Below are 27,953 nucleotides of genomic sequence, written 5' to 3'. Positions count from 1 at the left end.
CCCTGCTGCCTGGTCTCAAAGCTATCAGAGGCAGGCAAGGAAAATACCTGTTTCAGGAGCAATGTGGACACAAAGAATATCTGGACTGGGGTTGAAAGACAGTTCCAGCCCTCCAGACAGAACTGTCTTTCAACCCTGATCCAGATATGCCATTATTCTACCTGCAATGCTAAACTGGCTGAGATAGTATGTAGCACTTTCACTTAGCCAGTGGAACTAATTGCCACATAGTAGCATTGAGGCCAAGAACCCGTCAGGATTCACAAATGATCATCCGTTTGTTTGGATAAGAAGTACTTCCTGAGTTTGAGGGGGGGAATCTAAAAAATAGCAGAGGTTTGGAAGGGATATAAGCCCTCATGCTTCAGGCTATAACCCTCCTCTAACAATTCGGGGTTAGGAATAAACTTTCTCTGGGAGCAGGCTACCCTGTAACCACTTACTGGGAAGATTTTTGTACCTGCCTCTGAAGTATCTGGTGCGGGCCACTCCTGGAGACAACTGGTCTGATCCAGTCTGGCAATTCCTATGCATTTATGATGGCAGGAAATAAGTTGGAAGTACTTGTGGCACCTTAGAGACTAACAAATTTATTTGAGCATAAGCTTTCGTGGGCTACAGCCCACTTCATTGGATGCACAGAACGGAACATATAAGAAGAGTGAGTGTGTGCATGTGTGTGTGTGTGTGTGTATATATATATATATATATATATATATATGTGCACTCTTCTTATATGTTCCATTCTATATATATATGCACACAGAGAAGATGCCATACCAGCTCTAAGAGGCTAATTAATTAAGATGACCTGTTATCAGCAGGAAAAAAAACTTTAGTAGTGATAATCAAGATGGTCAATTACAGACAGTTGACAAGAGGTGTAAGGATAGTTATCATAAGGAAATAGCTTCAAGTAGTGTAATGACTCAGCCAGTCCCAATCTCTATTCAAGCCAGAGTTAATGGTATCTAATTTGCAAATCAATTCGAGCTCAGTAGTTTCTCCTTGGAGTCTGTTTTTGAAGTTTTTCTGTTGCAAAATTGCCACCTTCAGGTCTGTTTACTGAGTGGCCAGAGAGGTTGAAGTGTTCTCCTACTGGTTTTTGAGTTTTATGATTCCTGATGTCAGATTTGTGTCCATTTATTCTTTTGCATAGAGACTGTCCGGTTTGGCCAATGTACATGGCAGAGGGGGCATTGCTGGCACATGATGGCATATATCACATTAGTAGATGTGCAGGTGAAAAAGCCCCTGGCTTGTTGGATTGTTCTTGTGACCTGGTTATAGCTGGCTTTCTCCTCTTGATTCTCATGCTCTATTTGACTCCCATGCATGGTGTCACTGGGGGTGGAGTCATGAGTGTTGCTGGGAAAGTGTGCTGAATGCTACTCTTCACCTGATAAGCTTTTTCATTTTTTTTATCTGCCCGCCCACTCTCTAATTACTTCTAAGATATACCAGCTTTTCCCAAACTTTTCTCCCCCTATCGCTACCCAAATCTCCTATTTACCCATGAAAGGACACTTTATAAATAAAGAGGATATAAGATTATGTAGGTTGCCTCAAAATGGGCCTGCTATCCCTCTTAACTTCTGATAATTAAATATATGGCTGCAGATTTTTATATGCTTCAGAAAATGCCTTATATACAATGTGTGGCTGTAAATTCTATGGAATTTTAATATAACCCCTGGAGTTTGTGGATGCTGACCCCTGTCATAGGACAAGAGTAATCACTTTTGAACACTGGCCGGATCATGTGATGGGGGTCAGGAAGAAAGTTCACTTTTATATTGGCATCTCTGTGGCACCTTTATTTAACAAGATCATTTAGAAAATGCCTACTCTCCTGTTTGCATCCCTGGAATATATGAGTGCACACTCTGAGATATATGCTGTGCATGTAATGCCTTTCCTTCAAACTTCTGTCCCTGATCCATTGCAGGGCACAAGAGCTGCAGGTGCAGTACAGCCTTCAGCAGGTGCCCGACCACCTAAGCTCATACAGGCTCTATCAGAGAACTCGAGAGAGAGAGAGAGAGAGATGCCCCAGCCCTGTGCAGACAGCTAGCACGGCACATCTCAAGCTAACCACCCATGTCTTAGGCTCCCTTGATACTACATTCCCCCCTTTTTGTCTTTTTATGGAGAGGATGTTTACCCTTCTTCCCAGAAAGGTAGAATGTATCGATTGAAGATGGATACTCTTCCAAAAAAATTAACTACCCGCTTTTTCCCTTGGTCTATAGCAAGGGCACCCTCTTTCATCTAATTTCTTCTTTGTCCAGTTTGTAGACAGTCTTTGGAATGAGACCAGCCACTTATCTGCAAGCAGATTAAGAGTGACGGGCAGGAAGAGTGAACTGCATCTATTTATTATCAATGGGGGATATCTTGTGACGGTGCATGGGTGGCCCGGGGGCTGAGAGTCACCTGGGGATAGCCCCTGCCTCCAGTGAGAGAGAGTTGCTTGCGTTTAACTGGGTGTCAGCTCCTGGACACCACCAGCCTGTTAGAGCCCAGAGGAGAGAGATTGGGTAACTACCAGCCCCTCTAGGCTGCCAGTTTTGTAAAAAATAAATAGCAATAAAGCATTGTGTGTTTAACTGAAACCTCTAGAAAGTGTGGGAAGGCAAACTGAAGTTCAGCATTTCATTTTAGTTGTGGGGAAATGTGGGTTTTGATGGGGTTTTTGTAGGAGAAGTTTGTTTTTAATCACAGAAAACTAGCGTCCCTTGCTGACGATACTAAAGGCTGGAGGGAAGGACATACAGCTCACGCTGTTTAAAATGCAAAACATAGAACTCTCCCTTTTTAGAAAGAGAAGGGGCAGCTGTGTTAAGACAATAACATTTCTTCAGCGGAGCTGAGGCTCGAACGCTACTGCTCGCTCCCTTAGATCTGGTCCCCAGCTCCTGCCCTTGCACCAGCGGGGCTGGGCTTCCCGGGCAACGGCGCTTGCAAGGAGCCGCTCGGTGCCAAGGGCAGGAGATGGGCATCGGCCCCGCTGGAGCGTCACTTGCCTAATGGGCATGTGCAGACACGTCGCACATGCTCATTCGGACCAGCTCCGGAGTCGGGACATGTGCAGAAGCAAAGAGGGCTCATTGGGCAGGTTCTGCTCTGGCTGCTCCGGGAGCTTTTCCTGCCGCTGCTCAGCCGCTCCCGGGCTCTAGAAATAGTTTCCCATCCCAAAATGCTGCGGTCGCTCCAGCGGCGGGCTGAGAGGCGAGCGCTGCCTCCCTCGCCCGCGGCGTAGGGAGCCCCGAGGGACCCAGGCGGAGAGCGGTAAGGGGGAGGGGGTCCCCGCTCCTGGGGCTGACCCCAGCTGGTGCGGGTGGGGGAGGGGGACGGGGAGTGTTGTCACGGGGTGGGGCTGGCAGCGCGGGGCGGTAGGTGCATGGCAGCGGCGGAGGGCGCTGGGGTTTGTGTGAGGCGGCCCTGGGGAGCGGGGTCCGCGGCGTGGGGGTGCTCAGAGCCGCGCTAAGCGCTGTCAATCAATCCCCCGCCGCCCCCAGCGCGGGCGTGGTGGGCAGAGCCTCGCGCCGCTTGCCCCGGCTCCCTTCCCCGGGCCGGGAGCTGCCTCCCCGCCCCGCCCCGCCCCGGGGACCCGGAGCGCCCCTCGCTCCCGGGCCGGCCAGGGCGGGCAGCCTGCGCAGCTCGTCCAAAGTTTGCGAGTGGGGGAAAGGTCCCCGCCTGCCTGTCACCGCACCACGCCGCCGAGCCGTGTCTGGCGGAGCAGCGGGCCGGGCTGGGCTGGCCTGGCCAGGCTGCGAGTCGGGGACTTCCTCGTGAAGGAAGGAAGGGAGCGAGCGAGCGAGAGGCACCGCGCCTGTGTTTGTGCCGTGACACTGAAGCTGAATTCTTGCCTCTTTCTGTTTTCCAGACCTGTCTGTCTAACCCTTGGATAAGCTCCCTGCCTTCTGAAGCGGCTCCCGCTCTTCCCAGCCGTCTCCATAGACTGTGCGCCCTCTCGTTACCCCCCTTTTCTGATTTTCCTTTCCTTGTGCTCTGCCTTCTGGACTTCTGTCGTTGGGGTAGTTTTTGGAGGGGCGGCTGGATGGAGAATGGTGGTTGGATTGTCCATTCCATTAGTAAGATGTGGGGCCAAATGCTGCCCTTCCTTAAACGCCATAATTCTGCCCTACCCTGAGCAGATGTGTCCCAGCTAACATCAGAATGCCTGTTTCTGCCCCTGGAAATCCCATGCAGCCAGATCAGACTGGAGGAATGGGGTCAGGCCAGGACAAATTAAGCTCCTTCCACTTGTGACACCAAACTAAGATGCTGCCTCTGTAGATTTCGCAGATTGTAAGAAAAAAGAGGGATGCCCATTTTATGAAATGCTTTGATCAGCAGTTAAATGGTATAGGCTGATATTTTAAATTGTGTAATTAGGCTTCAGAGTTAACACCCCATGGAGATGAATGGAGCAGTTCACATCTCTCAGAGCTATTGTTTCAGGCTTGCTTGCTTTATTTATTTGTTTTTGTAGACTCAAGCAGAAATCACTAAATCCGTCTACATTCACTTCAGAATCTGAAGTGTTTTTTGTCTTTTGTTTCTGCAACCCATTTGTGTACAACCAATTGAGCCAAGATTGGAGCAGAATTTGGCCCTGTGACTTTAGGTGAGACACACTTGTGCAGAATTCCAAAACATGGAACTTCTTGTTATCACTTTTTTATTTTTAAACGTTGCTTGACAAGGGGAAATACACCTGGCTAGAGCCAGACATACAGAAGTGATGTGCAAGATTCTCCCATGATGCTCTGCCAACGTGCCTCCCTCCTGCCCTCCACTTCCTTTCCATACCTCTCCTCGGCAGAGTCTGAAGGTTTTGGAGATAATACATTCACCAGGGAGCCAAGGTGACCATCAGACTCCTTTCAGGTGTTGCCTAGATAGGTTTTTTTGATTCATCTTCTCTAAAAATGGAAGGTTATCGCTGAGCTGAGGCAAACGACAGCCTGCAGGTCTGCCCCAGCCCACAGCCTTGTTAAGCATAGCATATACCATGGCTTATAGTAGAAAAAACACAAGCGGATTCTCTGTGCTCTTAACACACATAGGGAAGGAGTATGAAAAGTGGGAGAAACATGGCTGTTCTTATGTACTCCCACCTGTCTGGCCAGTGGGAACACATGAGAAGAGAACAAGAACAGAAAGACTGAGAGGGTCAGAGGAAAGCTACATAGGAAAAATAACCTTTTTTTTACAGAAAACACTCCAGCAGAAGCATGGTAGGATGGTAGCATAGTACCCTTATAGGATGGTTGGCTATTTTTGACAGTCTCTGTGGTGGTTATTCTTCCATTCTTTCTGTCTTCAGCTGCTGTTTTTTATCCTGCCAGTACTTTAGGTATATCTACACTACAAGCGCTACAGTAGCACCGTTGCAGCTATGCTGCTATAGTCCTGTAGTGTAGACACTTGCAAGGGAAGGGGTTGGTCTGTCGTGTAGTAAATCCACCCCCTGGAGAGGCAGTAGCTGGGTTGACAGGAGAATTATTCCGTCGACCTAGAAGTGCCTATACTGGGACTTAGGTTAGCTTAACTACATCTCTCAGGGGTGTGAATTTTTCACACCCCTCAGCATGTGGACAGATCAGGCTACATTTTAGATGTAAACCAGGCTTTTGTCTATTCCCCACTGCTCTCTTCTGCTGCTTTTCTGCTCCATGTTATCTTCTTCCCATGGAGTTGATTGGGATGTTGGCCCTTAATGTGTGTCTGTCACTTGCATAGGCCCTTGAGTTACCACTTAAATCACTATGTTGTCCAATCTCTCTTCCACAATCAGTGAAAACAGATGTACTAGGAATATTATGTGACACACGTTAAAGAAACCCATTTGGCTGTCTTCTTTTCAGAATGGAAGCTCTCTGGGGCAGGGACTGCGGTCTCTATTCTATGTTTCATACAATGTCTAGCAGAGGAGGGCCTCACTCTTGGATTCAGTTGGCAACTAGCCACTACCATAATAAATTGTCATACCTCAGTTATTCCTTTTCAGATGCACACACTCTGTATAGCTAACTTGAAACTAAAGGTGGCAAGAAGCAACCGTTCTGCAGATTTTTGTTGTTTGTGTGTGTGTTTTGCAAATCTTTTCCTAATGCTCTGGATACAGCTTAACATTTTTGTTCAATGTTTACCATCCCATCTGCCTTGAAATGGGAATTACAAGCACTTATATTGGAGTGCAACAAGATAACTTTTCTCTAACAACTTCAGTGTCCTCTTCTGAAATGTAACTTGTAACTTTCTACAGTAACACACAACTCATTGAATGGCAGCAGATCTCCTTATGTCTCCTATAGGAATAAAACTCCAAGGGACTATTCTCCCCTTTTCACCCCCGAAGTACGCACACCATGGTCCCATAACTGCATCTGGACTCTAGCCCTCTTACTTACACAATTGCTTCTGTGCTTAGTGGAGACCCAAAGAAAATCTGAACTGTATTGGAAGCAAGCCTTTACCTGTTGCAGATGTGTGCTCTTCCCTTCCCCACAGCCTCACGTAAGACAAGAATAAGACCCCAGATGTAAGATACTAGAGGGGCCAATGACAGGTGGGTGCTATCCTAGCCTCTTTGTGAAGGAGACACTAAGACTGCAACATCCCTCCTTTATTGTCCCTTGCCAATATCTCACTGAAGTTCTTACAGATACCACATTGTCACCAGCAACTGCACACCGCACCATAGTAACTCTAGCTCAGGAACCAATCCATGCAACAAACCTCGATGCCAACTCTGCCCACATATCTACACCAGCAACACCATCACAGGACCAAACCAGATCAGCCACAACATCACCGGTTCATTCACCTGCACTTCCACCAATGTAATATATGCCATCATATGCCAACAATGCCCCTCTGCTATGTACATCGGCCAAACTGGACAGTCTCTAAGGAAAAGGATAAATGGACACAAATCAGACATTAGGAATGGCAATATACAAAAACCTGTAGGAGAACACTTCAACCTCCCTGGCCACACAATAGCAGATCTTAAGGTGGCCATCCTACAGCAAAAAAACTTTAGGACCAGACTTCAAAGAGAAACTGCTGAGCTCCAGTTCATCTGCAAATTTGACACCATCAGCTCAGGACTAAACAAAGACTGTGAATGGCTTGCCAATTACAGAACCAGTTTCTCCTCCCTTGGTTTTCACACCTCAACTGCTAGAACAGGGCCTCATCCACCCTGATTGATCTAACCTCGTTATCTCTAGCTTGCTTCTTGCTTGCTTATATATATACCTGCCCCAGGAAATTTCCACCACTTGCATCCGAAGAAGTGGGTATTCACCCACGAAAGCTCATGCTACAAAACGTCTGTTAGTCTATAAGGTGCCACAGGATTCTTTGCTGCTTCCACATTGTTACTCCGCTTGAAAAAATTGCCATGCTTTTTTGGAAGCAGAAAAGACTGTACCTTTTGGCTGGTGGTATAGTAGCAGCCCAGAAACAATAATCCAGACATCTCCCCAAGGAACAGAGCTCTTCCTTAGAGGAGCATACACTATCTCCAAATATATCATAGTGGTGCCATTGCATGGCAACTAAAAATTCACTTCAGTCGTGACTAACTTGCATATCTGGACCTTGGAGTTATTGTTTGGAAACAAAGAAAAGATATTGCAAAAAAAAAAAAAAGGGCAGGGGGTTGGAAACCTGTCTAAAGTGCTTGTGAAATGGTAACACACGTATCCAAAGCCTAACAATGAGCTGCTGTGAAATGGTGTAAAACTTCCATTTTGATTAAAAGTGGGTGTTCTCCCCACTGATTTCTCTTATTCTTCTTGATAATGTGACACCTCAGGATTAATTTAGACACTTTCTACTTTGTGACTTCATTCCTGCATGTGGTGTAGTTTTAATTTTTTAAGCACTGGATCTGGTGTAATATGTATTGTAAAGGGGGAGTGTGATTGTGTCTTGGTTCACAACTGCTCAGTAAGTCTCCATGCATTTGAGAGAAATTTCAAATAAGCATTGCTGTTATACGTTGCAAACAAGTCACCTATTTTGGGCAGGATAGCTTTTATACTTGGCAATATTAAAGGGAAAATTCTAAATTGGCTTTAAATAATAAATCTTGAAGATATACAGTGAATTACATCAAGTGCATAGCAAAGTGTTCACAGTCTTCTATATGATGTTTCTTCTTTCAAAAATGATCATGAATCATTTGTCAGTTAATCAACCATGCAAGTCACTAACTTGTACCAGTTACCAAATAGCCCAGGGAAATGCATTATAAAAAAATCTAAATTAACGAAGTTGTCTAGAATGCTGCTTTGTACTGCACATATTGTTGAACAAAAATAATGAAATATTGATGGATTTTTCCAGCCGCCATTCCTCTTACAATATCAGTTTGATGCTCTGAGCTGTAACACTGACACTATAGATAAAGGCTGAACATGAGATACAGTTTGGCCACTAGCATGCAGCATGTGAAATTTGCAGAGCTATTACAAGAAAGCAGCAATAAATATATTTTTGTGTGTGTGGAATTATTAGGAAAGTGCTGAGTAATTCTTGCATGTTTTATACATCTAGATACTTTTTTCCAAGAAAACATACAATGAAATCAGTGTCCGGACCACAGTACTCCAGTGTTAGGAGTTGGATAATTAAATAATAGAGATGGTCTCAGCAGCATTTAAAGCTAAGAGAATAAAAAATGACTGCTGTTGAGTCTTAAGATTTGAAGCTTAAAGGATGCTATAGAGCATTCGACATGGGGGTTTTGCAAGATGAGGAGACTAAAGGCCTGTGGCTATAACGGAATGACACACAAAGGCTTGAAAGCTGCTCTCTCAGGGTCCAATCCAACTCCCACTGCAGGCTGCCTGCCACTGACTTGGAGTGTGTCACAGATTGTATCTGGTAAGAGAGGAGGTTGATACTGTGGGAGCAGGTTAAACCAAATCTGAGAGAGTAATGAAGTTGAGAGTGGAAAGTTTGCCCAGCCCTAGTAGGAGATAAATTGGAAACACATCAGATAGCTTGACCTGCCTGTTTTGTAAAGTGGATTATTAACACTGTCAAGTTATGGTTCCTGTCTAGGATGTATTTCAGCATTTGGTTCTAATTACAGATAACTAAAATTTGGATTTAAAACTCCTAATTTTGTAGCTAATTTACCCTTCTGATATAAAAACACAGATTCCTTTGGTTTATTTAAGCTGTTTATACAATACTTGCCTTCTTGAATCTTTCCGTAGCGTGTATACACGATCCTCCTCCTCTTAGGGTTTGTATCCTTTGAAGACTGCCCACACCCCACGCACTTATTACATCTTTTTATTTTCATTTAGTGCCAACTTTAACATACATCTAGCCATAGAGAAAGTACAGGATATTCTCTGTACAGTGGAAAAGAAAAGAGGCTAAATAAATCGCCAGTTGCATACTAGACATAGGTGCCTTTCTTAAAAATTTTTCTTCTGGCTTCAAATGTCTTGTTGCACAGGCAACTTTGCTTATGCTTTCTGGAAGGGTTGGGGGTCTCTCTCCTTTCAAATATTTGTGGTGAACTTCATGGTGATTAAAAGTGTGAGATTGAGATCACCCTGGAGTGCGAAGTACTCTGGCAGCAGTACAGATACAAGGTGGGAGCAGCAGAGCAGACTTCTCCACTAATATACTTCAGCCTTGACCTGGAGGGGAGCACTTCTAGTCTTGAGAGGGGAGTAAAACTTATGTGCCCATTCAGTCTTTGGCCTCTGTTTGCTGAGACTGCCAATAAGGGACCCCGCTGCCATGTGGAAAGATGGCCACTAGGAACTGGACTGATGGTAGACATTATACAGACTCATAGAAAGACAATCCCTACCTCCAAATAGTTTAGACTGCTAAATAGAGAAGACTTCCAAAGAGATTTTTTTTGGGTGGGGGGAGAGGATACAGAAGCACAGAGAGGTGAGGTGATTTTTCCTAAGGCAACACAGCAGGTTTTGTGGCAAAGCTGGGAATGCAACCTAGATCTCTAGACTCCCAGGCTAGTGTATTATTCACTAAACTACACTGCTTCTCAACATAAGGCTATCGCCTCCCACTGCTCATCTATTATAAATCAGTGAACAACAGGGGTTATCGGGGGAGAGGAGGATAGCCTCTCATTCCACTTTATTGAACTTATTTTGGTTAATTGTCTTTTGTGCTCTTTTTTTAATGTTTTTAAAAGTCATCCACAGAATCAGAGTTTAAAACTTGCATTTTAAAAAAACTCAAATCTTTTTTTAATGTAAAAATTGTTTAGAAGTAAACAGAGCAGCATATTCAAGGGAACCATTTGGGAATTAAGCCTGCAGAGTTAACTGTGTCTGTTTCGAATTCCAAATGCTGTGAACAAGGGTCCATTCAGCTCTTGGTTATGTTATGCTGAATTGTATCAAGAAGAGAAAAAGTGAATCAGAGAGGGAAGCTTCAACTTAATTTTTATATCTGTTGCTTTTGTTTCAGTAGCTCTTTGTGAGTGATGAGGCAGGATTCTACTTTCTTTCCTGTTTTATTGGCAAAATTATTTGCCTAGAACGTAACTTGTGCAGGTCATCTGCTAATTGCTAGCATCTGTGAAACTCTACTAGGTTATATAAGCATAGCTAAAAAGTCAGTAAAACCTTGCCTCGTTCAGATTTGTCCATTTTATACTCCATAATAAGAGCTTGGCTTTGTGACTAACTTGCAATGGACAGCAAAATCTTAAGAGGGCAGAAGTATGAACTGAAAGCTGTGAAATCCTTTAAGTCACAGAAATAGATATAATAATGTGTCATTTCATTGTCAATACAAGTGTTACAAAGATCAGACAATGTATTCTGGTGCTACATGGTAAACAGAGTTGTGTGTCAAGAGTTACTCTGTAGCAGCTGAGTCTGCCAAATAAATAAAGCTGATTTGCCCATAAACCAGACTGCAATGGTAGTGATAAACTGAAGGGCTTGTGCTCTGAAATGTATCACAAATTAGACACACTCAGTGATAGAGCAAGCTGAACTATTCAGTCTTTTAGAAAATGAGTCCTCAAATGGGACACGTGTACAGTAGAAATAGTTGACTAGAGAAATATCCCTCCATGTGAGAGATCGTCCAGGGCTCACTGATCCAAGTTAACTTAAAGTCCCAATGTTTATATTGTTCAATATGTCTGAGACTTCTGTTTACCAACATCAGCCACTAATTACTGATACCTAAGGGAACAGTCAACTTGAAATCTAAAGAGACAAAATTTAGTTGTAGATCATATCCTCTCAGTCTCCCTGCTGACTTGTCATGCAATCACATTTTCCAGATTTGGGGTGGTTTTCCCTTTTGCTGGCTAACCCCACACAGACAGAGGAGACCATGGAAATGGCTGCATACAAAGTGCAGTCAAATGTACAAAACAACCTGAAAAATATTTTGTTTTTTGTAACAGTCCTCTTAGGTGTTAATTGTAACAATTGAAGGGGAAAGGTTTTCAAAGAAATATGGCTTCAGTTGGGTGTCCCTTTTCAAACCAGAGGTCCTGCCCCAATAGCTTAGAACTGTGCTCTGGCTTCACACTCAGATCACTAAATCTTTAGCCCTGTTAAGCCCTATAAAGCCAGCAGATCCAGCCACCTGAGATTTTCCCTGCCTAGGGGAATCCCCTGGGTAGCATAGAGCCTTTCTAGCGGCTCCTACACTGCTGCCCTCTATTCACTGATGAAGGGTGTGCTGCAAGGGGCCATGGCTGGGATAGACCCTAGGCTGGGAGAGGTGGGAAAAGAAAATGACCCTGGCAATCCCCAGCTCCTAGAATGGCCTTTTAGAGCCGTGGAAGCTGAATTTAAATTATAACAGCTTTTTGCCTCCTTCTGGTCTTGTACCAAGTGAAATGTGTGTGAGCTAAAGATCTGAGCCAGGGCCTTGGCATCTATAACCTGGTATCAGCTGAATTCAAGATGATACTTTTTCAGCTCCCATTAGAGCAGAGAACAGTTCATTCAAAGCCATAAATGTGTGGCTTCTAATGAGAACTTCCCATGCATGCCGGAAGATCCTTCCTTTTTGTGGGTAACCCAACCTGAAATCTAGCAGGTTTCATATCTGGTATCTGCTTTATTTAATACACCTCTACCCCGCTATAATACAATTGTGGGGAGCCAAAAATCCCTACCGCATTATAGCTGAAACCCTATTACATCGGGGTAGTGGCTGCAGGGCTCCAGCAGTGATTTAAAGGGCCCGGGCTCCCCACAGTGGCTGGAGCCCGGAGCTCTTTAAATCACCACTGGAGCCCTGCTGCCACTACCCCGGGGCTGCGGCAGCGGGGCTCAGGCGGCGTTTTAAAGGGTCCGGGGCTCCGGCTGCTACGGGGAGCCCTGGACCCTTTAAATCACCGCTGGAGCCCTCTTGCCGCTACCCTGGGGCTGCGGCAGTGGGGCTCACCAGAGCCCCAGACCCTTTAAAGCGCCACCTAAACCCAGCTGCTACCGCGCTATACGCAAACCCGTGTTATATCGGGTCGCGTTATAGCAGGGTGGAGGTGTACTTGAGAGAGGTGGGAAAAGAAAATGACCCTCTCTTCTTCCTCCTTTTGCTAAAAAAGACTTAACCCCCCCACTGCTTAGAAAAGCTAGTAGAAGTCTGTTGTGAAAATGTATTTTCTGACCAAATTTACTGGACTGACCAGTATTTGACTCTATGGACAAGGTCAACAATTAAATATTTAGCTCTTGTAATTTTCAAATCACTTTACAAACATTTACTAATCCTCCCAACTTGAGCATTGTGATCACTATCATTTTGGCATCCTGACACCACATTGCACAAGCAACATTAATGCTGGTATTTCCTTACTTTTCTGAGTGCTTGACTTTGTGACCTGAATGTTCTTCTAATATAGTTGTTTGGATCTAATTTCCTGCGGTGTTTGCCTTAAAAAAAAAACAACTGGAAAAAGGTTGTGTGGAACATATTGATTCTCACATGCTTCACCTTTAGATCCACCAACTTCTGCCACTTGAGTTAATGGAGTAATTGATTTAGTAGGTTATCATCCTCATTGTGAGTAGCCACTAGAGGGAGATGATACAGGCTACTTTTTTTTCTCAGTGGGTTTCACAGATAGTTGCTGACAGCAGATGAATGATGGGACTCAAGAATCCTGGGTTCTATTCATGCTTCCAAGAGGGAAGTGTATCTAGTGGTTACTGACCCTATTGTCCCCCCTAGCCCTCCCCGACTCCGGTCCATGTCCCCCTTTCTCCCAGTCCACCTTCTCACCCTTCTGTATTCCAGCTGCCTCCTCCTGTTCCACACTGCTTGGGCACCAGCAGGGGGAGCTTTGAGGCATGGGAAAGACAGTCTTCCTGCTCTCAGTCCCTGTGCCTGGCACCATAGTGACCCCTGGCAATTGCAATGGAAAGTGTCTCTCAGGCCATGGCTACACTTGCAGATGTGCAGCGCTGGGAGTTACAGCTGTGTTCGTACAGCTGTGTAGGGAAAGCGCTGGTGTGTGGCCACACTCACAGCTACCAGCGCTGCAGTGTGGCCACATTTGCAGCATTTGCAGCGCTGTTGGGAGTGGTGCATTATGGGCAGCTATCCCAGCGTTCAAGTGGCAGCAACGTGCTTTTCAAAAGAAGGGGGTGGGGTGGAGTCTGACAGGGAGCGGGGGAGAGAGAGAGAGTGGATTTTTGGAGCCGACACTGTGTGTCAGCTCCCTGCCTTGCAAAATTTGACCATTTCCTAGACCCCTCATTCACTCTTAACTGCAAATAGCCTGCAGACCAGATAATCAGCTGCTCCAACGGACTCCCTTTCTCCACCCCTCCCCCGCTGTTTCTCTCCTCAAGCAAACACTAGCTGTCGACATTCATCCCCCTGCCTGCCTCATTCACAGCAAACAAGAGCTGTGTTTGTTTTTTAGATAAGCAGCTTCCGGAGCCCCCCGTTCACAACAAAACAAAGAGAGGCATCATAACAAAACAAAGAGAGTAATTTAGTTAAAAGCATTCTGGGATATCTTCTAATACCCTGGAGGCCAATAACAGTGCTGGTGTGTGGCCACACTTGACGAGCAGCGCTGCAGCACCAGCGCTGCACTCGTTATACCCCAAGCAGACCAGGTGTACAGCCAGTGCTGCAGCCAGGGAGTTGCAGCGCTGCATGTGCCTTGCAGGTGTGGACAGTTACTAAGTTACAGCCCTGTAAAGCCTCCACCAGCACTGCAACTCTCCAGTGTAGCCAAGCCCTCAGTCCCTGCAGTCCTGGACTGGAGCATGTTCAGTGCAGACTGAATCTTCAGCTACCAAACTCTGTCAAGTCTCTCCTGAGCATAATTTGGCCAAATTTGGGCTGATTTGCACAGGAATAGCAAAAGCACATCCCTGACATTAGGGTGGCTTCTCCCTGTCAAATTTCAAGCCGTTGTTCCAAAGCATGGAAGTGCTAGAATCTTTCAGTGAAATGAGGGTAAGAGTATTTTAACATGGGCTAAACAATGTCTTTTTCTCAGAACTAGGTCAAGAAAATGGCTGAACCACTTTGGATGAACTATTTCTGTAAAAAATATCGTCCTGAGGCACTCACCCAGCATGGAAAATTTCAACCCAAATAATAGTTTGGCCAAGGTATAAGCAACTGAAAACAGGGTCTTACAATGGGAAGTGTCAGGCAACCTTAACCATGGGTATCAACTACCTATTGCAAAACATTTTAAATGACCCGGAACCATAGATCCAGGCAAATAGCTAGTCTATAACTCCATGTTCTTATTGCTGTTATGCTCCCTCTCTGTTTCTTACACTCACTTGTTACAATCTAATTTAAGACAAGATACAACGTCTGTGGGACAGGGGCTGTGTTTGTACAATAGGTCTCTGATCAAGAAGCTCCCTAAAAGCAGGGGGGCCCACCACTGCCTGGACTGTGGCCCTGCACCCCGCTCTGCCCCTTCCCTCCGAGGTGCCACCTGCACTCGTCACCGCCCTGTTCCACCTGTTCCCCCGAGGCCCTGCTCGCTTCTCTCTGCCCCACTCCCCCCCCCGGTTGCACACCCTTAAGGCAAGGGAAAAGTGGGCCCCCTGGTCGTCACGCCCCTGCTCTGATCCTAATTGGGAGCTATGGTAATTCAAATAGTACTACCCTCGTGAGGTAGGTATAAAAGTATTCCTCTTCTGATCTTACAGATAGTGAAATCAAGGGAGAGAGGTGAGGTGACGCACTCAAAGGCCTCAGAGAGAGTGCCCATCAGAACCTGGTCTAGAACTCTGTAGCTCCTAGCTTCTAGTACTGTGCTCAGAATACCTGAGACCCTTATTGTTTGGCCTCAGAGTGTTAATATATTTGCTAAAACAAACATGCAGCTGTGCCAAACGTTGAAATTGTACATAACACCATAAAGCTTCAAAAGAAAACAAACCACTCCCAGCATTTTGCTTCTCTAAGAAGAAGCAACGAATCACATTGCAATGGCCCTCCCAAGGACCCTGCTTCTGTGTTCTCAAATCAGAGCTCTGTGTTTGTTCTAAACAGGTGACTCTGGGTGGAAAATAGAGGAGTTATTTTTGTTTCATAGCAAAACTTATTTTAGAAGTTCTTTTGGATGGGCTGGGCTGGCATTCTAGTGGCATCACAACATGTCCTCTTGTGGAGAGCGAAGTTCTGAGTCACTTTCATTTGGGGGAGCATGTGTCAGGTCTCCAGGAGCAGCGTGGATGGGCTCTGAAGAGAGCTGATTCAGTCCTTCTTTGCTAAAAGTGGGACTGATGTGATGGAAGTAACTCAAGGGAAGAAAATGAAGGGGGTCTTTGAGGTTTCAAGAAGGGTTTGGAGGAACCCCTAAAAGAGGTAAATTGGTTGATTGAAACAGGGAGTGTAAGTGTTTTAATGTCTCTCTTTCAAATTCCCCACCATGGTGCATTTCAAAGTAAAGAATATAAGACCACATGCTTCTTTGTACCCCCTGAGACACCTAAAGTAGATAAAATGGGGTCAGAGCAATAACTAGAAGTGTCCTGGTTAATAGGTAGAGCCCACCCACCACTCCCAATCAGAACCCTGCATAATCAGGCCCTCTGAGATTTGACATTGCCTCTCTTTCGTTAGCGTGTCCTGGATGTGAGTGCCTGTGTATTCTGACTAAAGTGAAGAGGAAGACAAACTACCCCACAGTTATGGGGAACTAGAATGTGAAGTGTTCCATGACTGACAAACAGCACAAGATGACTGGAAAAGTTCCTTTTTTATTAATCTAAAATGAGAAATTGCATTGAATGTGAGAACGCAGATGTTCTACCAAGTGCATTGCAGGGTAAAAAGCTGCTGTTGCGTGTCAATGTGAAGCCCAGACTAGAATATTGAAGGCCAATTCACAATATCTTGATAACAAATTCTTCTCTGGGGAGAGGCAGTAGTGATTTGAATTGCTTACAGTAGGAGTGGTGCAAGACAACTCCATTCTTAGCCAAAAACCAAGTTGTTTCAGTTTAAGAACTCCCTTCAGTGTCAAGAGCGTGGCCATTAGAGACCACAAATTATGGTAATGATACTCTATACTTCTATAATGTAGCACCTTGCAACTTCAGAGTGCTACACAAACACTAACTTATTGGTTTTACATCCATTTCAGACCCTCCACCGTGAGGCAAATACAAGTAAAATGGGGGGGGGAAACACCCCCCTGGTGTGTTTCCACCACCACCACCACGACACAGACACGCATACAATTTGTGGATGCCCCCAAATGCCAGTTGGCTCTCTGGCTTGGCAGGGCCAAGGAGAAGCCATTCACTGCAGCATAATCCCCTCTGATGCACTTACGGCAACACCGGCTGGACTGAACACTGGTAGGTGTGGCACTAACTCCTGTTCCACTCTGTCCCCTACCCATGGAGAGGCAGTATGGAAAAGGTGCTGCAGGGAGACAACGGCAGCAGGGTAGGCCCAAGCAAGGCTGTCCCTGCCCCTGCAGATGCTTTGGGTTTGGAGACTCTTTCCTTTGGGCTGTTCTACAACATACACATCCTCCCATGGGGGATCTGGGGCACCTGCCTACTACTACACTCCTTCAGTGGAAAGAGCATATTACTCCCTGTGTGCTTGGCCAACTGCTGACTGATGTATTGGGGGACCATGGCCCTACCCACTTCGGGGAACCTGGTAGTGCAGGGACAGGGACTGTATGCAGCTGCTGCACAGCATGAAAGGGGAAGAGGCTTTGTGCTTTACCCTGACCATCTTCATGTATGGGGCAAGCACAGTAAATCCTGTCCTGTATGCCTTGCCATTAGCGGTTCTGATCTGGTCCCATCTGCCTGTAGAAAATTCTTAAGGAATAAAAGAGCTAACTTTCTACTGTTTATTTTTTCATCTTTGAATAATCAGATGCTTACTGCCTTTTACACTTGGCTTCATTCTTCCACAGAACTCCTGCTGACTTGACACTGGTGCCAGATTGCTTGAAGCCAGAACACCAGATGGCTGCCTTATCTTTCACTTTTAGGCTGCATTTTCAAGGGCTCCTCCTGCTTGCCAAATTCAGTATGGAGTCCAGTCTATCCAACCCACCACAGCCCCTGTCTATTGTGGGTAACAGTTTCCTTCCAAGGAACTGTTTCCTTCTATTCATATAATGGATACAATTCCACACACTTTTCTGTTAAGGTAGAGAGGTGGTTCCCTAAAACTTTTCAGGTTTAATTCACTAAACATTGGTTGAAAGGGGGGATTTGGAGCCAGGCACTGATAATAGGCAATGAGCCTTTCACATCTAGATTAGCAGTTTGAATCTCAGCCGGTTTGGTCTAACTGAACATCATTGCCATATAATGGCTTTTGGATGGTCTACATGAAATGAGACACAAAGTGGGTGAGCTCATATCTCTTGTTGGACCAGCTTCTGTTTGGTGAGAGAATGAGTGAGTTGTCTCACATCTATTTCTAGTGGGACAGGTGTCTGCGTCAGAAGAGATGCTAGCTAGCTAGCTTTCATGTTGAAAGGCATGAGGTGGTCAAGGACTGAATCAGCATAAGCCTAAACTGCTCCCTCAGCCCAAGCAAGCATCCATTTCAGGACAGGGTACGTGCACACTGGGCATGGTGATCTGAGGAAACTTGCATGCAGGCTGCCTGTGCTCCCTGCCTAGGGCTGAAGTGGGATTTCAGTGATGCATAGGCCTTGAGCCTGCCCTCTGTATGTGCCCTCTCTGAATAAAATGGAGTTCATCAGTCTCCAAGGCTAATTAATAGGAATATTTTTTTAAAAGCTAGTGGAAACAGACTGTGATCTTGCATTCCTCACTCAGTTAAAGCTCCTATTTGTGTGAAATTGCTGGCAATTTTACCTAAGAAAGGAGCAGAGGATGCTATCCATAATTCCTCAGAGGTGCAAGTCACTATTTTATTAGCAGACTGTCACACTGAGACATACACACTGCAATCTGAGGTGTGATTTGCAGCTCAGGTAGACATATACACAGCTGCAGATATTAGGAGAGATAGGTGGTGTGGGTTTTAGCTCAGGCTGTACAAGTATGCCAGGGACCCTGGGTACCTACTCACATTTTGTTGAAGCCTGCACTGCTGCATCTACACTACAGTTTTTAGCCATGCTAGTGTAGGTGTGTCTACAGTGTAAATGTCCTCTCTTGTTCCCACTGTGCATGTAGAATTTTTGTGCATGTGAGAGAGGGTCCAAATTCAGGCAGGGTTCAGATGGAAGCAAATTCATAGGCCAGTGTCCTTCTCTTCCTCAACCACTGTTGCCACCTCCTCACTTCTCTTGAGGGGCACTGTGACCCATGAACTAGGTTGCAACACCCATAGTGGGCAGCTAGGCCCATCCCAGTGGCAGAGAAGCTGCTGCCGTGGGGTAAGCTTGCTCTCCACTGCTTCCTTCACGCCAGGCCTGAGACCCACCTAGAACCTTCCTGTGCCCCACTAGTGGGTCACAATCCTTTTCTTGGGAAACACTGTGCTAGATGATCAGTAATATCCCTTCTGCCCTTAAAAGCTCTGCCTCTGTGAAAGTTACAGTAGCTTACAAATTCTAAGGGCATGTATGGGGGAGAATGTATACAACTTTGTTAATACATATTTTTAAAGTAAAAAACTGGCCTAAAGTGAATATAAAATATTTTGTCATTCAAGAATTTGGAAAAGAGAACTATGTTAATCTGTTCTAGCTGAATGGTGGGTCTCATCTCACGTCAATGGGAGTTCTGATTTTTGTAAGGAATGCTGCATCCAAGTATGTAAGCTACAGAAACTCTTGAGATCACATCATATCATTTCTGGTATGAACAATCTTTAGAACTCATAATGGCTGCTAATAAGGAATTGCTGCTGCTGCACTAAACTTCTTCCTTTTACCGCCACCATCACCACAATCTAAAGGCAATGTAGTCAAAAGGATAAGTAGCTAGCAGACATGTCACTATCAACCCAATATTCTAGAAAAATGTTGGAGGGATTCCACTCTAATGCTTCCCAGAAGGTGAGTATGGGACAAATTCTGATTTCACTTCCAGGGGTTTTATACTAGTAACTACAATGAAGTCAATGTAGTTAGACCCCTGATTTGCATTGGAATAAATGAGAGAAGTGTGAGGCCCTATATTTCTCTGTAGTAAACGTGGCCAATTTTTCGGGGGAGGGACGGGGGAGAAAATGGATCATATCTTACGCTCTACTCAAGTGGAGAGTACTGTATTTAGAAATGCTGCAGACTTAGAAATCAAATACTATGTGGATATGAACAGCCACCAATTCCGTTCATCATAACAGAAGTCCTTTGTTTGATTCTTGAGATTAGACTAAAATTCTGAGTCCTCTAATCCAACATAGGATTTCCACAGCTATCTAGATCTTTTGGCAGCAGTAGTTAATGCAATTACTGGATCATAATACCAAAAAAATTTACAGAACTTCTTCAGGAGTTTACTAATATTCATGATATTTCCTTTTTTTTCCGAGCCAAACAAGTAGCATTTCCAGAGCACTATTTGTCAGTTTGGCAACTATTACTCACTTAAAGTGTGTGGGAAAGCTTATAAGTTTCTCGATCTCTTCATGGTACCAAGCAAAAATTTAGGTATATGACTGAGCATCCTGTAGCTAAAACAGTGGGCGGAAACTAGAAAATGTCATCACCCTTTTGCATACGCCTCTTAGTTGTTATAACTTTAGGTGCAAACCTCTAAAGAGCTTGAAGTTTACATTGGAAAAGCATTTAAAATTTGCTTATCTGAACCTTTTATGAGCTCTCCACATTAGGTTTTGATGCAAGACTCCTGGTTTCACACAAGTCAGAAATGGCATGAGAACCATGTGTTTTGTTTTTGTAGTGTTTCAGTTCTTCCAAATGATATCAGCAGAGATGAGTGAAAACTTTTCTTTCTAAAGGAAGTGACCTGAAAATTTTTGGCCCTCAAAGGTTCAGTTCAAGTCCTTTTTGACTCAGTTCGCTCATCATCCTACCATGTAAGGAAAATGTGCTTATATTTGATATTTGTGAAGGAGCCTCTTGGGCATCCATTAAATATTCAGATCTCACTACGAACCAGTGATGCCAACAGGACACCTAGCCCTATATCACACATGCTCTAGTTCACCCCAATACCAGACTCCCACTGTTTACTAATCTACAGCCCCCATCTGTGCTGATAATGAACAAGAGGAAATGGAAACAGCAGGGATTATAAACTATTGAGTAGTCCCAATTTCCATGCCTGAACATAACTCTCAGAATATATTACCTACCATACGCCTGCTTTGAAGTTTGAACACCACTCTATTAGTGTCCCAGTTCTTGTGATATTGGAAGATTATTGGTTTTGTTTTTTAATATTCAACATTAAGAGAACCTGTCCTTAAAATATCTGTGTATATGTTGGCCTTTGAGTGTTAAAGTAAAGCAGTATGTTAAGTAGTGACGGTTGCTATTTAATTAAGAATGGAAGTAGGAGGTTATTTAGCCCCTAATATGAAAATGTTGTCCTTTTAAGAAACTCATCGCAGGTCATTGTAAATATTTTTATATGGAAAAATGCTTTCTTTTAAAAATGAAATAGCTTTTAAGATATATATGGCTTTGCAAGCATTTAAACAACATTCTGTCAGTGATTCAGATGTCAATCCCAAATTGCTTCAGACAAGAGGATGAAATGAAGCATGTGGAAATAAGATATAACACTACTTACTATATTTTGAAGTTCCTCAGAAATATCCATTCACGTATCTCTATATGGTTCTTTACTTAATTGTTAGCAGTTCCACATTCTGTAGTGTGCATTCATGTACGTCTTGCTTGTTCAGGACCAGTTATGGCTGTGATGGGAACATTAGAAATAGAAAATATTTCTCATAATATTTTATTAATCAGTGTGTATGCAGACTGTCATATTAGTTAAGTATATGTGAATTTCCACACAACAGATATGCATGGTCCAGCTCTCTGAGGCAGGCACTAGATCTGGCGTATTTACCACAAGTAAACTCTGGGACTAAGTATTCCCCATTTGTGTATATTGCATTATCCGGTATACCCACAAGTATTTTCATGAACTTATTGTGCACTTGTTTTCAAGTCAGAAATCTCAAACATCCTATGATTTTCATTCTACACTCTCAACCCATCTGGGACAACAAACACTGGTATAAATGTCACGGGTACTAGCATCTTACAATAGCATATCTGCTTGTGTTAATAATGGATGGTACACAGTACTGGTACACATGCTAATAAGCTGCACAGTGACCTTTGGCCCAAAGGTTCAATCAGCCTGTTAAGTGTGCTGGTGTGGCAAAGTATCATAATATGACATTGCAACCACAGTTCTCAGTGGTGTGTATTGCCATCCTCTTTGCTACATCCACGATTCACTCCTAATATGGGTGGTCTCGTTTTCAATTGTAAGTTACTGTTGCATCTTGTAGTATCAATGAGGGGATTATCAGGACCAATTGTAAAATCTGTCCTTTCCTGTAATTTACTGTCTTGTTACTGCATATGCCACCCCTTCATTGGTTATATGGGTGCACATCAGGAGAAACTTAAGTATGTCCTGCCCTCAAAAGAGGAAGGGATGACTTTGTTTCACAGTGTATAGGACACACCGCATTAGTTACAAATGATTGGCTCACCTCATAATGTGTTGGGTTACCATAGGGAATCCCCTGCAAGGGACAGAAGTACTCCCAGATCTGCTGGAGTAGAGCTCCCACATTGCTGATGTGGATGATCAATATGATGAGAGAGGAGAAACAAATAGCTTGTCTGTGGGAGATGGGCATAATGGCCTTCAGATTCATGTTTCCCTCCATATTTTGAAGATGTGAGGGCAGACCTGACAGACAACAGGCTGGATCCTTAGGCTATAGTGGTGGCTCAAAGCACCCAGAAACCAGCAGATCCAGCTATGTGGGAGGAGGTGTAGTAAATTCCCCTGATGGCACAGGAGTGGTATAGCTAGAGCTCCACCCCAGAACAGGGAGAGTAATGTGGAGTGCTGCTGCATTCTGATCTCTGGCTGTGGCATGGCTCCTTGGGAACAACTGTGGTCAGGCATAATTTTAAAGCTGCTCTGAGGTTGCTCTACGTTATGCTGAGGACAACCTGTTTCCCAGGAGATGGGGGTACAGAGCTATGTATGCCCTTCCCCCCACCCCCCAGCTGCACCAAGCCAAGTTCTGGCACAACTGAGGATCTAGCTTTCTATCTATAACTAGCAGTTCCCATGTTAAATGTGCCATTATAAATGTAGCCCTTTTTCATGTAATAAAAAAAAATCACCACGTGTCAGCAGTGACTGTTACTCTTGAAAAACTTCTAAAGGATCAGTTTCAGCTGAAGATGAGTACAATGGAGCAGTGTGTTGTGAACAAACATACAGCAAGTTCATGAACTCTTCAATTTCCCCTTACTCCTCTGGTGCTGAGGCATACAGAGCAGAATGTCTCAGCATGCTCACAGAGAAAGATTATTCTAACTGAAGGCATTTCACAGTGCTCTAAATCATCTTCCAATATAAGTAATACTAGGCCCTTTATTTAGTCATTTGGGCCCAGATTTTCAATGGTGGGTGCAGCAAGGGTATTTGCAAACAGGGTTGCGGATGCATGCACACAGTGCAACCACAGGAACTTGCAGGTGCATGCACAAACAGGCACTTGTGGACCCAAAATGGGAATTTCATGCACAAGTACCCATTTTGCAGGCAGGTGCCTATTTTCCAGCCACACGTGTACACACGTTTTTGTGGGTGTAGTTGTGCCCTTCTCCTGGAAAAATATTATTCTCTGTGCTTTCATGGAGGATTGTTTACATAACATCCAGGAGCCAAATTTTCTTAAGTTTTGAATTGGGGTTGCTTTTCTGGTTGGAATGGATCTGTTTCTTTCTGAACTCCTCCTTTTACTCCACAACAATTTATACCAGTTTGGGGCAATTTTCCTAGTGATAAGAGCACAGGGCTAGGAGGCAGATCTGTTTGCCAGTCACTCACTTTACGACATGAGGCAGGTTTTCTGTACCTCATTTTTTCCCATTTGTAAAATGGGTTTAGTACTTCACCATTTGAGGTAAAATGTTTTGAAGTCTTCAGATGAAAGGCTTATTATGTAAGTATGTGGACACAGCACCCACTTCATGAGGACAGATAATACAAACAGGAAGTAAAAATGGCTTTTCCAGGAAGTGAGGAGGGATCTATCATCTATTTTAGATGAATGATTCCTTCCACATTTCAGAGAACTTTGGGCAGACAGAATATATCTATTAAGAGATCACTCTACACTGTTGTCTCTTCTGGCCTGAGCAGTTAGCCAATATTTGGGACCTTGTCAGATTGTTTCTGTTAGGAGGAGAAATTGATACAATGATTCAGCTATTTCCTTGATGCATTCTTGTTAATTTACCCCCTAATTTTTTTTTTGCAAAAGTCTGGTTTTCCTGAACATGGTAGAAACAAACAGGAAGCGGTTTCCTCATCCAGAAATCCAAGTCTGCCTTCTCGGCAAGTACTGTGCCCAAAGCTCACTCTCTGGGCTTCCTCCCAGGCCACGCTCCCATTGCTTCTCTCTCTGTTTGTACACTTTTTCTCCTTGCTTTCTGTTTTTTTTTCACATACATAGATACATGCAATGCCCTGGCCCCTGCATTTGCAGTGAGGCTCTAGGGAAACCCCTCAGTCTATATGGCTTAGCTTCTACTCAGGCTTTGCCATGCTGGCACTTGCCTTCAGTGGTGGCTTCTATTGTTTCAGTTATCACAAAACAAAGAGGCATTTAATTATTCCTTCGGTTAGCCTAAATGAAGGATACCCTTCTGTTCTTACCAGGTCTGTGATTGATGGCCACCCTTAACACCTTCCAACATAACAATATTTTGTTTCTCCTCTTTCCATTACTTCTCTGCTCCATTTACAATGGCAGCTTTTGATACTCGTTCTCTCAAAAACATCTGTGTCTCCTTACATGGTGCCACTTAGGACTGAAATGCTCTTCCAAAATCTACTTCTCAGGTCTCCATTCTTGACTTCAAATCACTGATGAAAATACACTTCAAAAACACTAACTACTGAGTAACCATGTAATTATATCCAGGACTTACACCAGGGGTAGGCAACCTATGGCACGGGTGCCGAAGGCGGCACGTGAGCGGATTTTCAGTGGCACTCACACTGGCAGGGTCCTGGCCATCAGTCCAGGGGGCTCTGCATTTCAATTTAATTTTAAATGAAGCTTCTTAAACATTTTAAAAACCTTATTTACTTTATATACAACAATAGTTTAGTTATAGAAAGAGACCTTCTAAAAATGTTGAAATGTATTACCAGCACACGAAACCTTAAATGAGAGTGAATAAATGAAGACTTGGCACAGCACTTCTGAAAGGTTGCCGACCCCTGACTTACACCATCCCTCTCCTACCCACTGTATGTTCGTTCTAGGGTGACCAGACAGCAAGTGTGAAAAATCTACTACCTACTGCCTCTTTGCAAAATGAATACTTCAAGCCTAAATACTACCACTCTGAAAACCTATGAGCAAATATATTCAGATGGAAATTTCCCATACCCATGCAAATCTACCTAATTACTGCCTGATGAGGCCATTCATGCTTCCTTTAAGGAAAAAAGCCAGCTAATGATATTGTAACAGCACCATAATATTGAAGTGCAGCATTAATGTAAATGAGCAGCATACAGTGATCCATTCAGTCCCTTGGGAGCAGCTCCCAAAAGAAATGTACTGGGTGTCTTTCTGGCTATGCAGAAATGTATGAATTGTTCATCTTGACACTGCGGTTAAGTATGTTTGTAGTTCTTCATATGCTTCTGCCCAGTAAGTGAGGCAAGTTTAACAAGGTGCGGTGAGGAAGTGTGATGTCACATGCAGCTCTTACAGGAAACAAGCTAGAAGATATTTAGGGGAACTTCAGAATTTGGTGATTTCCAACGGATTAAACAACACAGGTTAGTCTTTCTGAAATGGCTATTTCTACCCTCTCTAAAGATGTTACATGCATTTTTAAAGGTCCCTTTTAACAGTTGACTAGGAGGGCTTTAGCAGAACACTTATGTTGGTAGCTGTTTGTAAGCGTGAGCTGTTACAGAATAAACATGGAGGCATTATTCTGAGCATGAAAAAGTAGCATTTAGCATGGCTTGCTGCATTGGGATGGTGTAGACTTGAATTGTTTAAAAAATATGAATTTATTAAATCAGATTTACACCGTGGAAACACTGCTACTGTCTGGGTTTTTTTGTTGTTGTTGTGGAGGGGTCTTTTTAGATTCTTTATATTGAACAAAGGAATCTGTTTTATAAAACTAAAGTTCAGGTGCTAATAAATACAGTAAAGTGCTTTTTAAAAGGTAGGTAGAAGTTGTCAGCTAGTGTAAGAAATTTTGATATTACGTGAAGAACATCTACAAGTCCTTTTCTTTTAACATACATAAATTCTTGTTTATTCACTTAGTACAGGATTCTTACTTTCCCTTCTCTCCATTCTGTTTTTTTCCCACACCAACCCTAGATTCCCTATGGAGATTCTGTCTTAATCTTTCCTCTACTTTGAGTTTCCCGTGCTTGGAAATTTGTAAGTGTCTGAAATGCAACTGAACCAATATCTTTCATGTTCCACCTGGAATACACAGGGAAATAAGTAGACAGAATGAGATCTTCATTTTAAATTTCCAGACTAAATTTTTCTTTTAAGGGGTCAAAAGACGTGTAAAATTTTAAACGTTACTGGAGTGTTGTAGTTTAAAAAACTAAAAAGTTTGGAAGTCAGAAAACTCAGCACGGAAGTTACAAATAAAATAAACCTCTAAAAGGCAGGAAATAGAATGTTCTAAAAATCTAAGCAGAGATCCTGGAAATCAAGATAGTGACATATCCTTAATTGAGTAACTGCATTCTTACCCTCATTTATCCTCCACTTAGTAATGGGACAATTCTGGTAATGAGCCATGAAAGAAATGTGTCGTCTTCTTCGTGTCTGAATTTCAAAAGTGTGGTCTCTTCTGATGTACAATGAAACTAGCTCTGTCTCCAGGCCTTTGTGGAGCAGTTGTAGCCCATTCCCTGTTCAGGAAAGCTAATGGAAGGTCTGTCTTCCATCCTTGCACTGGCGGGTGCGATAATGGGAGTTTGTATTCGATGTGGGATATGATGGTTGGGGGCTGAAGGGGAAGTGTGAGAGTAAAGGCTGGAACTTTAACTGAGTGTTTCTAAGTTTCTTCCCAGCACCTTTCAGTAGTGATTTTATTGAAAAAACTATTTTTGTTCATTCCTTTAAAAAAAAATTGTCTTTCCATATGAGCTGCGTGCCCTCTCCCTTGCCTCAGTCCTAAGGTAGGTGTTAAAATCATTGAGCAGCATGTCAAGGACCACACTGTCCCTTGTCTGGCCACGCAAGGCTGTTCCTCCCACTTGCCCCTGGATAGCAACACAAGGTCCTCCCACGATGGCTGTTCCTGTGCTGCTCCTCCTCTCCTCATCCCCACAGCACATGGAAGCTCCTTGCATAGGTCCCACATGGAGCTTTGAAACTCTGCAAGGCAGAAGCTCCTGCAGACATCCAGCTTCTGTCAATCCTTACTTGGGTAACGCTCAAGTTCTGCAGAGTTTATAAACTCAGGAGGCTGCAAGCAAAAGCTGTTTGATTCAGGTCTGAGGAGTTTTAAAGCTTTGTTAAAAAGGCACTTAGCCCTAGCTGAGTTTCCCTGATCCTGCAGAACTCAAGTTTTGCAAGCTCCCAAACTCATTGAGAATCTCTGCTCCAGTGAAGTATGTAGTCTTTACCAGGACTCTGTAGACTCTCTAAAACCCAGGTACTTCTCAGAGGTTCACCGATAAAATTAAAATAAGCACCCCATCTCTTGCAAAAATAAATAAAGGCACCACTCCTCACTGAGGACAGCAGAATAATCTGAATTATGACATTTCTTTGAATTATAACATACCCCAAAAAGATAGGAAACCTCTCTTTTAAAAAATACAAATTTTTGGTTATTTTTCAAGTGCCTTGTCATGTTACTGACTAGACTTTCAAAAATCACCACTTCCAACATGGGACAAAACAAGAGACATTTATGGCAGATTGGTGTTGCAAGCGGATAGGTAAAAATTGGACATATAATGGAAACTTAGTCACAGTATAAACTATAAAGAAGTTACCATCTCTCCTTGATAGCTAATGAGTGAGTTTCATGGGACTGCCCTATTCTTAATTGTTCTGATATTACATTGTGAAGGGAAATAGTAAACAAAAGTAAAGCATAAGAACGGCCATACTGGGTCAGACCATAGGTCCATCTAGCCCAGTATTCTGACAGTGGCCAGTGCCAGGTGCCCCAGAGGGAATGAACAGAACAGGTAATTATCAAGTGATCCATCCCCTGTCGCCCATTCCCAGCTTCTAGCAAACAGAGGCTAGGGACACCATCCAATTTT

The 27,953-nt window shown here is 43.8% G+C and overlaps 1 protein-coding gene across 1 annotated transcript in view; it reads left to right on the top strand.

The window, feature by feature from the left end:
• The first annotated feature begins 3,088 nt into the window (after positions 1-3,088).
• Positions 3,089-27,953, top strand: part of WIPF1 (WAS/WASL interacting protein family member 1) — a 76,318-nt gene continuing 51,453 nt past the window's right edge. The window contains exon 1 of the mRNA XM_044978564.1: positions 3,089-3,291. The gene's annotated coding sequence lies outside the window, so the exon portion shown is untranslated. The remainder of the gene's footprint in view (positions 3,292-27,953) is intronic.

The sequence above is a fragment of the Mauremys mutica genome, chromosome 10, assembly GCF_020497125.1.
Source record: "Mauremys mutica isolate MM-2020 ecotype Southern chromosome 10, ASM2049712v1, whole genome shotgun sequence".
Lineage (NCBI taxonomy): Eukaryota > Metazoa > Chordata > Testudines > Geoemydidae > Mauremys > Mauremys mutica.
This window is presented reverse-complemented; position numbering and strand designations above follow the sequence as displayed.